The sequence below is a fragment of the Paramisgurnus dabryanus genome, chromosome 6 (genome assembly GCF_030506205.2).
Source record: "Paramisgurnus dabryanus chromosome 6, PD_genome_1.1, whole genome shotgun sequence".
In the NCBI taxonomy this organism is placed as follows: domain Eukaryota; kingdom Metazoa; phylum Chordata; class Actinopteri; order Cypriniformes; family Cobitidae; genus Paramisgurnus; species Paramisgurnus dabryanus.
In genome coordinates this window covers 2,486,556-2,497,116 of record NC_133342.1, presented here as the reverse complement: position 1 = coordinate 2,497,116, position 10,561 = coordinate 2,486,556, and the positions used below count along the sequence as shown (strand labels likewise).

The 10,561-nt window shown below is 36.8% G+C and overlaps 1 pseudogene; it reads right to left on the bottom strand.

Moving 5' to 3' along the window:
• Positions 1-236: 236 nt before the first annotated feature.
• On the bottom strand, positions 237-8,652 carry LOC135744206 (E3 ubiquitin/ISG15 ligase TRIM25-like; annotated as a pseudogene).
• Between the last annotated feature and the right edge of the window lie 1,909 nt (positions 8,653-10,561).

The following is a 10,561-nucleotide window of genomic DNA, read 5'->3' as shown; positions in this document are numbered from 1 at the left end:
TAATAATGAGCCCACAGCTAGTATAATAATCATACATTAATTAATTAAAATAGATTAAAAAAAACTAAATGGTAAGATAAGCGGTTAACTCTTATCTTAATTGGGTTCTATTTTTTTTTATTTAAATAATAAATTATCACCAGCTACACTTTTGGTCATTTATAACTATGAACATGAAATAATGAATTTCAAATAACTTTGAATAAATGAATGAGTCAATGGCCACTGGATCTCAAATTTTTTTTATTTACAGCAAACTGTACATTAGGTGGCAGTATGGTCAAGCATTTTCTTACTTTAACATTACAATACGAATTTAACACTATTATTTTAATAACAGGATTTCAACATGTCATGTTACAGATTCTTCATGGAACTCAAACATTAATTATAATACAATATGTTTGCATGGTTTATGGTATAAAAAACATATTTTCCACATCCTGTACATATTTTTGTAGCTCCAGATATTTCTATCTTCCTCAAACACATTGTTATTGTACAAAACTCATTGATTTGAAAGCTCTGTGTCCCTGATTGGCCAGCTAATCTGTACTTTGTGATTGGCCTGAATACCTCTGAAGTCAGCCGGAAATGTACTGCTCCTTACCATGTTTGAAAGATTTGCTCACAATGCAATGCTATTAGGAGTTAACTTACAGGCTGTGAGTCCAAGTGGAAGGAATTATGATAATGCCGGTCTTGTCCAAGGAAGTAAACGGTTGCCTACAATCCGTGTGTTTGTTGTAGTCCAAGAAAAGAGATTTACGTTGAAAACGCTAACTCGCGTAATCATTGACCTTGGGATATGTACCTTCTGCATATCATTAACATGTACTAATTCATACTTCAACACACCAAAGGATATGTAAAATCATGAATCGGACGATAGTTGATCTTTAAAACGTTTTATCAGCTACACTGTCCATTTCACAGAGTTTTACTTTTGATAATCTTAAATCATAAGTAAATCTAAACCCAGGATAGAGAGGTTGAGTGAATGTGGCGTTGACTCTGTGGATGAGGGTCATTGTGTCAGAGACACTGTAGAAGGACAGAGATCCTGCACTGTGATCCACATAAACTCCTATACTAGATGATCTGGACACTACAGGGAGTTTAGTCTCAATGTTATTGTGCCAGAATGAACAACTGGAGTCAGAGCAGAACAAACTCCAGGACTGATCATTACACCCAAACACACAGTCATTACTCCACCCCTTTCTCCTGATGCTCTTATATGACACTGATATAAACACCTGACCACTCCACTCCACCTCCCAGTAACAGCATCCACTTACACTCTCACTACACAACACCTGAGGATCAAGCTCAAATCTTTCTGGATGATCATGATAATGCTGATCTGTTTTAGTGCAAGTAATCGCTCTGTTTTCCTCAGACAGACACAGATTTGGATTTACAGTGTTTGGATCCATTGTGAATTGACAGGAACCTGATGGAGAAAAAAACAATCAGTGTCTAGAGAAGAACAGTAATGTCTTTTTTAGGTTTAAGTAAGGGATGTACAACCAGCAAGTTGTTATCGCAGAATAAATTAATACCAGGAATAATAGCTTTAGACACATTTGTAACGATTTGAAGAATGTAAATATGTGTGTTTGTGTGCGTTTGCTTGTGTTCATTGCAACTTACATTGTAGGAACTCCTTCCTGATTTGGGGCTCAATTATATTAATGTTTGATACTGTGGAAAAACAAACATCTTGAATTGCAATATTCAATAAAAAACTTATGTATATAGCATAAAGTTATAGACGTATATGAAATTGCTTGAAACATTAATAAGTAGCAATAAATAATTTAATCCTTTACCTCTATCTGATATTTTTTCTTTTCCTTCTCTGCAGAAATCCTCCAGTTTCTCTTTCAGATGAGACAAAGATTTTCCTACATCATCATAAGAGAGGAGAGAACTGACAGTAATGCTGAGTGAGTCTGAAGATCCAGGAGGAACAGAGAGAGACTGAAAACTCTACACAAACACAAAGACAAACAACACAAACATAAACTGATGACAAAAAAAACATTTCTTAGAAAACACTCTGTAAAATGTCCTAAAAATCACTGTTGTGTTTATCAGATCTCTGTTACCTGGAGGAAATGGATGTGATCATCTGTGTGTAAAAGCTGCTCCAGCTCAGCGTCTCTCCTCTTCAGGTCATCAATCTCCTGCTCCAGTCGCTTCAAAAGTCTTTCGGCTCGACTCACTGCAGCCTTTTCCTGATCTCTGATCAGCTGTGTCACCTCAGATCGTCTTCTCTCAATTGTTTGGATCAGTTGAGTAAAGATCCTCTCAGTGTCGTCCACTGCTGCCTGTGCAAAGCGCTGTTAGGACACACAGAGAGAGGAGCATTAGAATCAGCAGCATTCACTCAGCTCTTACTGGTACATCACACAGTCTGTTACCCACAGTGAACTTCAGTGAAAGTCATCCAGCACTGAACTCCTCACTGACTGATTGGATGAGAGTCCTAACTGAGTCTGAAACAGATCTGAAACAGCAGACAGCAGTTGTTCTTCTGATCAAAACTCACCTTATGAGTCTCCACAGCATCTCTCAGCTCCTGAAGCTTCTTCTGACTCTCCTGGATTCTCTGATGGTATTTTCTCTGTGTTTCTATCAGTTGTTTCTGTTAGATGTGGAAATAATGATAGTGTGAAGACCATGAAGCAATACTATGGAGCAGAACTGTTTAACCATTACCCAGTGTTTTCAGCTCTCACCTGTTTCTCAGTCCTCTCTGCTGCAGCTGATACAGTCTTATGGTTATTGTGTTCATCCACCATACACAGATAACATATACAGAGCTGATCAGTACGACAGTATATCTCAAGCAGTTTATCATGTTGTGGGCAGATCATCTCCTGTAGTCGTCCAGTGGCATCAGTCATTTTGTGTCTCTTTCCTGAGTGAAGTTCTTCATGACATTCAAGATGATTTTGACAGTAAGAGTTCAGACACACCAGACAGGACTTGACAGCTTTGTGTTTTCTCTCAGTACAGACGTCACACTCCACATCTCCAGGTTCAGCATAACAGTGATCAGAATGAGCAGCTTTTCGTTTTGTCTTCTTTAGTTTCTCCACCACTTCAGCCAGCATGGTGTTTTTACCTAAAACAGGTCTTTTAGTGAAGGTCTGTCTGCACTGAGGGCAGCTGTATACTCTCTTTTGGTGATCCCAGTAGTGTTTAATACATATCATACAGTAACTGTGTCCACAGTTAATGGTCACAGCTTCAACAGATCCAGACAGATTGAACAGATGAACTGATCCCGAGTCAAAGGTACACTTGCTTCTGCCATTTTACAAGAGGAACCCAACAACAGCTAAAACTGAAACAGAAAGATGTGATGCAGCAAAATACCACATCCAGACAGTAGTACAAGAATGAGTTTCACTTTTAATTGAAGGCAGGAGTGGTAAACAGAAAAAAACAGAAAGAGATTTACCATAAAACTATACCTATATTCTGCTCATAATGTGTAAAAATATAAATCTCTATATTCGTCACTAACGTAGCAAAAAAGAAGGCAAGAGTGGATCCATATTCAGCAACTAACTTATTTATAGAAACCAAAACAAGTAAAATCAGCAACTCATCATCTCTCCTTTCTGCTAAACTTTGCCAAAAAATCATATGTAAACGCAAAATGAGCAATAATGATCGAGTCAAAATAAGGTTATCGATATTATTTAGAAACTCACCTTAGTTTCTTTAATTTTATAGCGTATCTCAATGACGCACAGTCACCTGAACTTCTGTGCGCGCGGCTGCGTGGGTTGCCAGATGCGTAACAAAACCAGCCCAATGTCCATTAAAAACTAACCCAAAAGCATTCCGATGACGATTCACAGCCAAAATACCCAACTACTAACGATCCAAATACTACCATATTTAACCCATTAAAAAAATTAACTCGCGAAAACTGTTTAAAAGTAGCCAAATTAGACTCGCGTCAGATCTTTAGTACCCTCAGATTAGCCAACATTCCGTGGCCGTGACGATTGAGGTTGAGACCCACCTGAAGGTCGCGGACTTGGCAACCTCTATGTTTAGTTAGCGTTTCTCATTGCGTTTTTATCACGGTATTTTTTTATATATTTAGAAAGATTTTAATAGGTTATACTAAAAAAGCAATAATATTCTATAATGCAATTTATTAAATATTTCATACTTTTTCCAGTTTTCTATTAGGGTATTTATTTTAACCATTGTAGCCTGTATTTTTCTGTTTGTCTTTAATTTGTTCTAAAACTATTGTGTTTACATGTATAATAAATATCACACACACACACACGCATGATTTGAAGTGTTACACATTTTCTTTAGCACAAACAGTAGGGTATAAAAATAAGGTAAAAAGGAATAATAGAAAACAGGAAAATTATTATAACCATTTAATGGAACATGCAAGTATTGCTTTTTAGTTATTAATAGTGTAAAAATAATTGACTTACCATTAAAGATACATTTTATATACATCACTGAACATTCATCACTGTACATTTGTAAATGTGTCAGGAAATGGCTTACAGAAGCCTTTAATTTTTTTAAGATCTGCACTGTTATGGCAAACAGGCAACATGTGCGGGCAACATTTTTGTTTACAAACTATTAACTTATATGTATTACATTGATCAAGAAGGGTATTAAACTTAAAGGTTAAATGGTTTATATTTAAGTGCTGTTTCATGAAATAACCGGTCAAGCAAAATTAATAATAAATTTAATCCAACAAGGTATAAAACACAATGAGATTCATATTTTATGAACATATGGTTAGTGTTTTACAGCCTTGCTTTGGTGTTTTTGCGGCCTACTTCACTGAACGTGAGCATTGAACAGTCAGTCACTTTACTTTGTAATATAATGGCTTTAAATGGACAGCCCGTTTAAGAATTTTGTTTTAATAAATAAAAACACAAAGGTAGTAGCCTATTCTTGGAGCTGTAATGATCTGTGAATGTTGTAGTGGCAAAACATCTTACCTGAATTCTTTATAAGAAAAACTCAGAAGCAAAGGTTTCAGGTGCCAAGCAAAATTACTTGTTCTCACTTCTGTGCGTAAAGATGCCACACCACTTTATGTTAAAACCACTTTTTTTACAGTGTATGGTTAAAACCCCTCAGCATATTGCAGATAAGCAAACACGAAAAAACACATCTTGCAGATGTAAATGATGACATCAAATTAGACATCTCCAAGATGTATGTGTGCTATATGGGTAATGTTGGGATGTACAGAGATTTTTAAAATATATTTGCAATGTATTTAAAACAGGACATAATAATAAAAAACAAGTAGACTAATAATTATACATAATTTATAATAAAATAAATTTGAACCATACCTGCTAATAGACTAACAGAATACTTTTTTTTTAAACCCTAAGCTTCTATTTCCCATCACTACTTTCTTTGTTATGTAAATTGTTATATTGTGTGCCCCTCCCATCATTAACTCTTTCCCCACTATTGACGGGTTATCTCGTCAATTAAGAAAAAAATTTGCACAAAAAAAAGTGTTCCTGACTCATTTCAATGTTAATCTGCAATAACGTGATTACCCAATTTATGAAAAAAAAAACTGAATCCAAAACGTTATTTACTAATTTTAAACTCTGTATGTTTTTATAATGGTTCTGAATCTGATCTCTAATAAAATTTCTTCACAGAAATGCAATTATATCAGCTTTTTGCTAAATAAAATATTTTTAAAGGAAAATACCCGTATTTAAGAGTTTATAAGAAGAGAAACATAGGATGAAAGTTTTTTTAAACACTGTTTGTTTATTGTTTGAAAGCAGAGGGTCTGTTCTTTCATTTGATATATTTGTATGTTTATATATTTTTAGAAGAAAAATTTCCTGGAAGGCATTTTGAGAAAATCACAAAAAAATGCTGGTGCAACTTTTCAAAAAATGGCAAAGTTAATAAAAGTTAATACACATTTATTACCAATTGTTACGTCCTGGGACTTAAAGTTGAGGGAGGTGATGTGTTTGTAAAATTGCCTTGTTCTATATGTGTTTCTCTCCCCTCCCTTGTTTTCTCATTATCCCTGGCAGTGTCGCGTGATTGGAAGCACCTGCAGCTAATGAGTGAGAACTGGATAAAGCACGAGAGAAGACCGTGTGTGGGAGCTACGGTAGAGCGCGTTGCGGAGCTCACGTTCGGTCGTTCTACCCTTCAGCTCCTGTCTCCTCTTTAAGGGTCTATTGTGACTCATGTGTGGGCTAGCAACTGTCGGTTATTAGCTTTAAGAGTTGGATCTCTTTATAGAGTCTCTAAGATCGGCTCCTGTTGAAATCAGAGTTTTGTAAATATTTTTCTATTTGTTTCTTATTTTTGTTAATGTGTCATTTCATTCAATTATTGTTTCCTCTGTTAAATTAATTACTTTACGAGCTGTAGGTCTGGGATGGCCGTTTTAGTTTGTACTACTTTTCCTCATGGTTTTGCTTAGTTAGGGAGTGAGGGAAGAAGAGTGTTATTCTTTTGTATTGTTTTATTTATTTTTGTAGGTAAGTTAATAATCTAAAATTAAGTTAGATTCCTGTTATGTTTGTTATTTTGGCCTTTATCCCTTTCCGAAGAGATGCTCCTCACAGAGTAAATAAAACTCTTGAACGTATTGTGTTTTGTGGTGAGATGGGACAGGAGCGGGAGGGGGAAACTAATATTTAGCTTCTTAATATTTTGTCATCGGACCTTTCCCACCCTAGACGTGATGGGTTCGTGACACAATCTATTAACATCTTACACTCCCTCATAGTGTAGACCTACTATGTGCATTGACTCTCATCATTCACTTATCTTTCTTTTAATGCTTCTCTTAATTAAGGTTTTATTTAAAAAAAAAAATATACGTCATGCATTCAACTGTTTTATTTACATACAGCAAGTAAATTTTATTTATATAACATAACAAATATAATTTGTGCTGTTTTTGTCAATTGAAGTTGTTTCTACATTCATCAATTCCCACTTTTACACTGTAAAATCTGATTCATCAAGGAACATTTCCCTGATAGGAGTTCAACTACACTAGTCAACATTTGAAGTGGATCAAAACCTTTCCTTAAAGTTGTCTTAAAACCAATACCCAGTACCCGTTCTTGTCTTAGGACAACTTTGATGAATGTTTTTGATCCACTTCAAATGTTGACTACTATAGTTGTAGAGGTTTACAATGAAGTCCACAGCCCTGCAGAAACATGGACTGGTGATTTCCTGAGCTGCTGTATCGATACATTATGAAACAATAACCAACTCCACAACATATAACTGTTAGCGATTCAACATGAACCTTAAACATTAAAACTCTGTACCAACTTTACTGTTTCTTTTAACACAGTTTTACTTTGGAATTCCCCAAAATATTAAACAATCTAAACCCAGGATAGAGAGGTTGAGTGAATGTGGTGTTGACTCTGTGGATGAGGGTCATTGTGTCAGAGACGCTGTAGAAGGACAGAGATCCTGCACTGTAATCCACATAAACTCCTATTCTAGAAGATCTGAGCACTACAGGGAGTTTAGTCTCAATGTTATTGTGCCAGAATGAACAACTGAAGCCACACCACAAACTCCAGGACTGATCATTACACCCAAACCATCATTACACTCCTGACTCCATCCCTTTCTCTTGATGCATCCCTTTCTCTTGATGCTCTTATATGACACAGATATATTCACCACACCACTCCACTCGACCTCCCAGTTACAGCGTCCACTCACACTCTCACTACACAACACCTGATCATAAACATCAAATCTGTCTGTATGATGAGGATACTATGAACTCTGTCAGTGTAAGTTATTACTCTGTTCCCTTCAGACAGACAGAGATGTCCATGTGTTGTGTTTGGATCCAGTGTGAACTGAAAAGAATCTGATTAATAAATCACATTATCAGAGTCTAGTTAAGAACTGTAATTTACACGTAAATAAGCTTCAAAATATCCATTCAGGTTTAATAATCTTGGATGTTTACTTTAAGTAGGAAAATGTTTGTCTTCATCTGAGTGTCATGTGTATTTGCTTGTTTTCATTGCAACTTACATTTTATGATCTCCTGCCTGATTTGGAGCTCCATCATCGTAATATATGAGACTATGAAACATTAAAACAACAAACATCTTCAGTTGCAGTATACGAGTAAAAAGAACCTGTATGAATTTTATGTATTGTTTTTTATGTTGCATTACAGAGTGTAAATGAATAAATTTGTGTTTTACCTCGATCAGATATTGTTTCAGTCTCCTCTTTGCAGAAATTCTCCAGTTTCTCTCTCAAACAAGACAACGATTCATTAAAACAGAGAAGAGAATTGACCGTCCTCTCAGAGTTTGTAGATCCAGGAGGAACAGGGAGAGATTTGAAACTCTTGACAGACACAAAAACAACAGACACATTTAATAGAAAATATAACCACAGTAAAATATGCTCTTCACTTCCTAAACATCACTGTTGTGTTTTTCAGATCTCTGTTACCTGGAGGAAATGGATGTGATCATCTGTGTGTGAAAGCTGCTCCAGCTCAGCGTCTCTCCTCCTCAGATCATCAATCTCCTGCTCCAGTCGCTTCAAGAGTCCTTCAGCTTCACTCACTGCAGTCTTTTCCTGATATCTGATCCACTGTTTCACCACTTTTCGTCTTCTCTCAATGGATGTGATCAGTTGAGTAAAGATCCTCTCAGTGTCGTCCACTGCTGTCTGTGCAGAGCGCTGTTAGGACACACAGAGAGAGGAGCATTAGAATCAGCAGCATTCACTCAGCTCTTACTGGTACATCACACAGTCTGTTACCCACAGTGGACTTCAGTGAAAGACATCCAGCACTGAACTCCTCACTGACTGATTGGATGAGAGTCCTAACTGAGTCTGAAACAGATCTGAAACAGCAGACAGCAGTTGTTCTTCTGATCAAAACTCACCTTATGAGTCTCCACAGCATCTCTCAGCTCCTGAAGCTTCTTCTGACTCTCCTGGATTCTGTCCTGGTATTTTCTCTGGGTCTCCTTCAGTTGTTTCTGTTGTATGTGGAAATACAAATAAACCAGATAAACTGTACATTAGGGTGAACATTATTAAAAAATATAGAAATAAGTGTAATATTGTTGGCCATCAGCACACAGGTTGAATAATGACTGAGTAATGCCAAAGAAAAGATGATGTTCAAATTAACTACTTATTGCTTTCACCTCTCACCTGTTTCTCAGTCCTTTCTAGTGCATGCTGATACAGTCTCATGGTTACAGTGTCCATCCACCAGACACAGATAACATATACAGAGCTGATCAGTGCGACAGTAAATCTCAAAGGCTTTATCATGTTGAGGGCAGATCATCTGCTGAAGTCGTCCAGTGGCGTCTATCAGGTTGTGCTTCTTCCCATTGAAGAAATTCTCATGTTGTTCAAGATGATTTTGACAGTAAGAGTTCAGACACACTAGACAGGACTTGACAGCTTTGTGCTTTCTCTCAGTACAGACGTCACACTCCACATCTCCAGGTTCAAAATGAAAGTGTTCAGGACGAGCAGTTTGTAGAGTTTAGTCTTCAGTATCTCCACCACTTCAGCCAGCATGATGCTTTTACCTAAAACAGGTCTTGTAGTGAAGGTCTGTCTGCACTGAGGGCAGCTGTAGACTCTCTTTTGATCCCAGTAGTTTGTAATACAGCTCATACAGTAACTGTGTCCACAGGGAATAGTGACTGCATCCTTCAGTAGATCCAGACAGATTGAACAGCTGAACTGATCATGAGCAAAAGAAACACTCGCTTCTGCCATTTTACTGCGTGCATACACAAACAGCAGCTCAACAACAGCTGAGCCCCTAAAAACAGAAGGAGTAAATAAAAAGAGATAGATAGAGAGATAGATAGATAGAGAGATAGAGAGAGAGATAGAGAGAGAGAGAAATAGAGAGAGAGAAATAGAGAGAGAGAAATAGAGAGATAGAGATATAATGCAGCTAAATCCCACAATGAATGCGTTGAGTCAACTGCTTCTGTATGGCATCTATTGCATATTTTGTATAGGATGGATTGCAGACTCTTCCTCCAAATCCCGAGTATATTAAAATGTAAAAAGTACCCCACAAGTGAATATAAAACACCTTAATTTATTTATATAAAGCCTCAAAACAGTGACATAGACCAGCTCATAAAACAGAGCCAGAAATCACTTTTACACCCAACATTCAACAATAAAACACGTTAAGAAGAACACATCATCCATAAACACATGCATTACTCAAATACCAAACACACATCACAATACATTTAAATGCATCACAACATAAAACATTTACAAACACCGTAACCATGCACTTTAGCTACATATCACATACCTGGCCACAGCTACAACAAATGTTTCCTAGCACAGGTAGCCTACAACACTTACTGCCTGCATTAGGGTTGTGCCGATAGACGATAGTATCGTGTATCGACGATCTTCAGACATATCGCCAATGGCAGGCTTTCATGGCAATAGTCATGACGATAGTTGGCGAATGGTTATTATTAGG